Here is a 6,000-nt window from a genome sequence, read left to right as displayed (position 1 = left end):
TGTACATAAGTGACTCCAAAAACTCTACAAAGAACTCCTACAGCTGATGAACACCTTTAGTAATGGGGCAGGATACAAGGTCAACTCCAAAAAATCAGTTGCTCTCCTATACACAAAGGATAAGGAAGCAGAGAAGGAAATCAGAGAAGCATCACCTTCCACGATTGCCACAAATAGCATAATGTATTTTGGAATAACTCTAACCAAGGAAGTGAAAGATCTATTTGACACAAACTTTAAGACTTTGAAGAAAGAAATTGAAGAGGACACCAGTAAATGTAAGGATCTCACATGCTCTTGGATTGGGAGGATCAACATAGTAAAAATGGCAATTCTACCAAAAGCAATCTGTAGATTCAATGCAATCCCCATGAAAATTCCAACAAAATTCTTCACATACCTTGAAAGAACAATAATCAATTTTCTATGGAAAAACAAACAAACAAACAAACAAACAAACAAAAAACCAAACAGGATAACCAAAACAATCCTATGCAATAAAAGTACTTCCAGTAGCATTACCATCCCTGACTTCAAACTCTATTACAGAGCTACAGTATTGAAAACAGCTTGGTATTGGCATAAAAACAGAGAAGTCGACCAATGGAATTGTATAGAAGACCCGGATATTAACCAACAAACCAATGAACACCTGATTTTCGACAAAGGAGCTAAATGTATACAATGAAAGAAAGAAAGCATCTTCAACAAATGGTGCTGCCAGAACTGGATATCAACCTGTAGAAGAATGAAAATAGATCCATATCTGTCACCATGCACAAAACTCAATTCTAAATGGATTAAAGACCTCAATATTAATCTGAACACACTAAACCTGATAGAAGAGAAAGTGGGACGTAGTCTACAACACAAGAGCACAGGAGACCACTTCCTACATATAACCCCAGTAGCACAGACAATAAGGGCAACATTGAATAAATGGGACCTCCTAAAACTGAGAAGCTTCTGTAAAGCGAAGGACACTGTCACTAAGACAAAAAGGCAACCTACTGAATGAGAGAAGATCATCTCCAACCCTGCAATGGACAAAGGTTTGATCTTGAAAATATACAAAGAACTTAAGAAATTAGATTTTAAAATGTGAATTAAACCAATTTAAAAATGGGGCACTGAACTGAAGAGAGAATTCTCAACAGAAGAAGTTCAAATGGCCAAAAGGCACTTAAGGTCATGCTCAACCTCCTTTGCGATCAGGGAAATGCAAATCAAAACAACTTTGAGATACCATCTTACACCTGTCAGAATGGCTAAAATCAAAAACACCAATGATAGCCTATCCTGGAGAGGATGTGGAGTAAGGGGTACACTCATCCATTGTTGGTTGGAACAGAATGCAAACTTGTATAGCCACTTTGGAAATCATTGTGGTGGATTCTCAGGAAACTTGGAGTCAACCTACCTCAGGATCCAGCAATTTCACTCTTGGGAATATACCCAAGAGATGCCCAATCATACTACAGAAGCATTTGTTCAACTATGTTCATAGCAGCACTAATTGTAATAGTCAGAACCTGGAAACAACCTAGGTGCCCCTCAATAGAAGAATGGATAAAGAAGATGTGGCATATATACACTTTAGCGTTCTATTCAGGGGTAAAAAACAATGACATCTTGAATTTTGCATGCAAAGGGATGGAAATAGAAAACACTTTACTGAGTGAGATAACCCAGACCCAAAAAGAGGAATATGGTATGTATTCACCCATAAATGGATTCCAGCCATAAACAAAGGACATTGAGCCTATAGTTTGTGATCCTAGAGAAGCTAAATAAGAAGGTGAACCCAAAGAAATACATATAGTTATCCTCCTGGATCCTGGAAGTAGACAAGATTGCTGGTCAAAAGTTGGGAGCAGGGCAATGAGGATGGGTTAGGGGAAAGGAGAGATTGGGAGAGAGAAGGGAGAAGGGGAGGTTTGGGGAGAACTTGGAGGAATAGTATAATTGAGATGGAGGAATGGTGGATATTGGGGTAGGGAAGAACATATCTTAACTAAGGAACCCATTTAAAGGTTGGCTAGAGTCTTGGCTCTAGAGGTTCCCAGGTATCCAAGGTGATTTCCCCAACTAGGTCAGCAGAGGAGAGGGTGCCTGAACTAGCCTTCTCCCATAGACACACTGATGACTATCTTGCATATCACCATAGAACCTTCACCTGGCGAGGAATGGAGATAGAGACAGAGACCCACATAGGAGCACTGGACTGAGCTCCCAAAGCCCAGATGAAGAGCAGAAGGAGGGAGAACAGGAACAAGGAAGTCAGGACTGTAAGGGGTGGTTGGTGGGACTGATCTAATGGGAGCTCACCAACGCCAGCTGGACTGGGTCTAAACGAGACTGTGATCAAACCGGACTCTCTGAATATGGCTGACAATGAGGGCAGACTGAGAAGCCAATGATAATGACACTGGATTTTGATTCTACTACATATATCGGTTTTTTAGGAGACTAGTCTGTTTGGATGCACACCTTCCTAGGATGGGGGGGGGTGCTTGGACTTCCCACAAGGCAGGGCACCCTGACTTCTCTTAGGACTGGAGCGCAAGGGATAAGGACAATGGGGAGAGTGGGAGGGAAATGAGAGGATAAGAGGAGGTGGATATTTTAAATGAATAAATAAATAAATAAATAAGAAATAGAAACAGTCATCAATAGCTTTCCAACCAAAAAAAAAAGAGCCCAGATTCGAATGGTTTCAGTTCAGGACTCAACAGACATCTATAGAAGAGTCCACATAAAAGAATACACCTTTTTCTCAGCACCTTATGGAACCTTCTCAAAAACTGACTGCATAGTCTGCAACAAAGCAAACCTCAACAGGTTAAAAAAAATGAAAAGAACCATGTATTTTATCAGATAACCATGACTTAAAGTTAGAATTTAACAGCAACACCAATTTTAGGAAGCCCACAAACACATGGAAATTGAACAATACTTACCTGAATCACTAATTGGGCAAGGAAGAAATAAAGAAATATATTAAAGACTTCCTAAACTCCAAAGAAAATGACAGCACAACATACATAAAAATGGGACAATGAAAGCAGTGTTAAGAGAAAAGTTCATAGCACTAAATGCCTATGTAAAAAAATCTGGAAAACTCCAGTTAATAGAACACTAGAAATTTCTAGAACAAAAAGAAGCAAACTCACAGAAGACTAGACAATAGGTAAAAATTAAATTAAGAGCTGAAATCAACAAAATCAATGAATCAAAAGTGGGTTCCCTGAGAAAATCAACAAAACAGACAAAATGTTCTCTAAACTAATAAAAAGTAAATGTTTAAATTAACAAAATTAGAAATGAAAAGGGTGACATAACAACAGACAGGGAAGAAACTCAGTGAATCATCAGGTTATAACGGAAAATCCTACATTCCACAAAATTTGAAAACTTAAAGGACGATTTTCTAGATAAACATCTCTCACCAAAATTAAATCAAGACCAGATAAGTAAATTAAATATACCTATAAATGCTAAGGAAATAGAAAGAGTCATCAAAAGTATCCTAAGGAAAAAGAAAACCCAGAACCAGATGGTTTAAGCACAGAGTTATACAAGATTTTCAAAGAAGAACTAATACCAATACTCATTTTGTTCCACATGATGGACAAAGAAGCAACGTTGTCAGGCCACAGTTACCTTATACCCAAACCATACAAATACAATAGTAAGAAAGAGAATTACAGACCAACCTCACTCATGAACACTGATGCAAAAATTCTTAATAAAATATTGGCTTTGTGGGAGCCTAGCCTGTTTGGATGCTCACCTTCCTAGACCTGGATGGAGAGGAGAGGACCTTGGACTTTCCACAGGCACTGCTCTTTGGACTGGAGTGGGGGGGAGAAGTCGGGGGAGGGGGAGAGGAGTGGAGGGAGGGAGGAGTGAAAGGGTAGGCAGTGAGGACGCAGAAATTTCTTCAATAAAATAAGTAAAATAAAAGAAAAAGAAAAAAAATACTGGCCAACCAAATCCAAGAACACAAAAAAATCATCTACCATGATCAAGTAAGCTTCTTCCCAGAGATGCATGGATGATTCAACATGTGAAAATTTGTCAATATAATCCATAAAATACTGAAAGAAAAAACCCACATGATCATCTCATTAGGTGCCAAAAAAGGGCTTTAATAAAATTCAACAACCCTTTATGATAAAATTCTTAGAGACATCAGGGATACGAGTAACATACTTAAACATAATAAAACCAGTCAACACCCAACATCAAACTGAATGGAGAAAAACTCAAAGAGGTTCCACTGAAATCAGAAACAAGACAAGATTGTTCGCTCTCTCTCTATCTTTTCAATATAGTACTTGAAGTTCTAGCTAGAGCGTCAATACAACAGAAGGAAATCAAGGGTTACAAAATGGAAAAGAAGAAGTCAAACTCTCATTATTTCCTGAAGATATAATAACATACATAAGTGAAGTGAAAAATTCTGTTAAGGATCTCCTACAACTCATAAACACCTTGAATAATGCACCAGGACACAAGATTAACTAAAACAAACAAACAAACAAACAAAACAAAACAAAACAAAAAAAATCCCACAGCTCTCCTTTAATCAGAGAACAAATAGGCTGAGAAATAAATCAGAGAAACATCACCCTTCACAATAGCCACAACGAACATAAAATATCTTGGGGTAACAGTAACCAAACAGGTGAAAAACATGTATGGCAAGAACTTTTAATCTCTTAAGAAAGACTTCCCACAGGGCATGGAATCAGGACTGCTCTTCAGACTGGAGAGGGAGAGGGAATGGAGGGGGGGAGGGGAAGAGGAGTGGGGGGAGGGGAAGAGGAGTGGGGGGAGAGGAGAGGAGTGGAGGAGGGGGAGGGAAATGGGAGGCGGGGAGGAGGCAAAAATTTTTTCAATAAAAAAATAAATAAAAAGAAAGAAAGAAAGAAAGAAAGAAAGAAAGAAAGAAAGAAAGAAATTGAAGAAGGGACCAGAAAATGAAAAGACCTTCCATGCTCTTGGGTAGATAGAATTAACATAGTAAAAATGACAATCTTGCCAAAAGCAATTTACAAATCAATACAATGTCCAGCAAAATTCTTCACAGATTTTGATAGACAGTCATCAACTTCTTATGGTAAACAAAAACTCCAGAATAACCAAAACAATTCTGCATAATAAAGGAAGTTCTGGAAGTATCACAATTCCTGATTTCAAACTTTACTGTAGAGCTACAGAAATAAAAACAGCATGGTATTGGCATAAAAAGAGACAGGAGGATGGCTGGAATCAAATTGAAAACCCGGTTATCAATTTACACACCCACGAACACCTGATGTTTTTGACAATATACATATGCATTGCACACCCAGCAGGAAAGAACACACAAAAGTTTTAATAGTGTTGCTTTTCCTTCTTTTATATCTTAAAATACATAAGAATATTTTCTCTTCAACTTACATATTTATTGCTTTATATGAACCAATATTTTTCATGGGATTCACAAATTTTCCATAAGCGATATCTATTAATATTTAGTGTTGTCTCATCTGCAAAAAGATACTGATAAATTCCACACATGTATGTCCATCCATTTTTACAACCAAAATAACATGGAAGTTTGTACTGTAATCGGTGATGATTGCAATTTAGGTATGTTGATAATATTAACCTTCAGCAGGCGATGAAAGGAGACAGAGACCCACATTGGAGCACCAGACATAAATCTCAAGGTCCAAATCAAGAGCAGAAGGAGAGAGAGCATGAGCAAGGAACTCAGGACCGCAAGGGGTGCACCCACACACTGAGACAATGGGGATGTTCTACTGGGAACTCACCGAGGCCAGCTGGCCTGGGTCTGAAAAAGCCTGGGATAAAACCAGATTCTCTGAACATAGCAGACAATGAGGACTACGGAGAACTCAAGAACAATGGCAATGGGTTTCTGATCCTACTGCACGCACTAGCTTTGTGAGAGCCTAGGCAGTTTGGATGCTCAACTTACTAGACATG

Source organism: Microtus pennsylvanicus, chromosome 2 (genome assembly GCF_037038515.1).
Source record: "Microtus pennsylvanicus isolate mMicPen1 chromosome 2, mMicPen1.hap1, whole genome shotgun sequence".
Lineage (NCBI taxonomy): Eukaryota > Metazoa > Chordata > Mammalia > Rodentia > Cricetidae > Microtus > Microtus pennsylvanicus.
Note: the sequence above shows the minus strand (reverse complement) of the source record.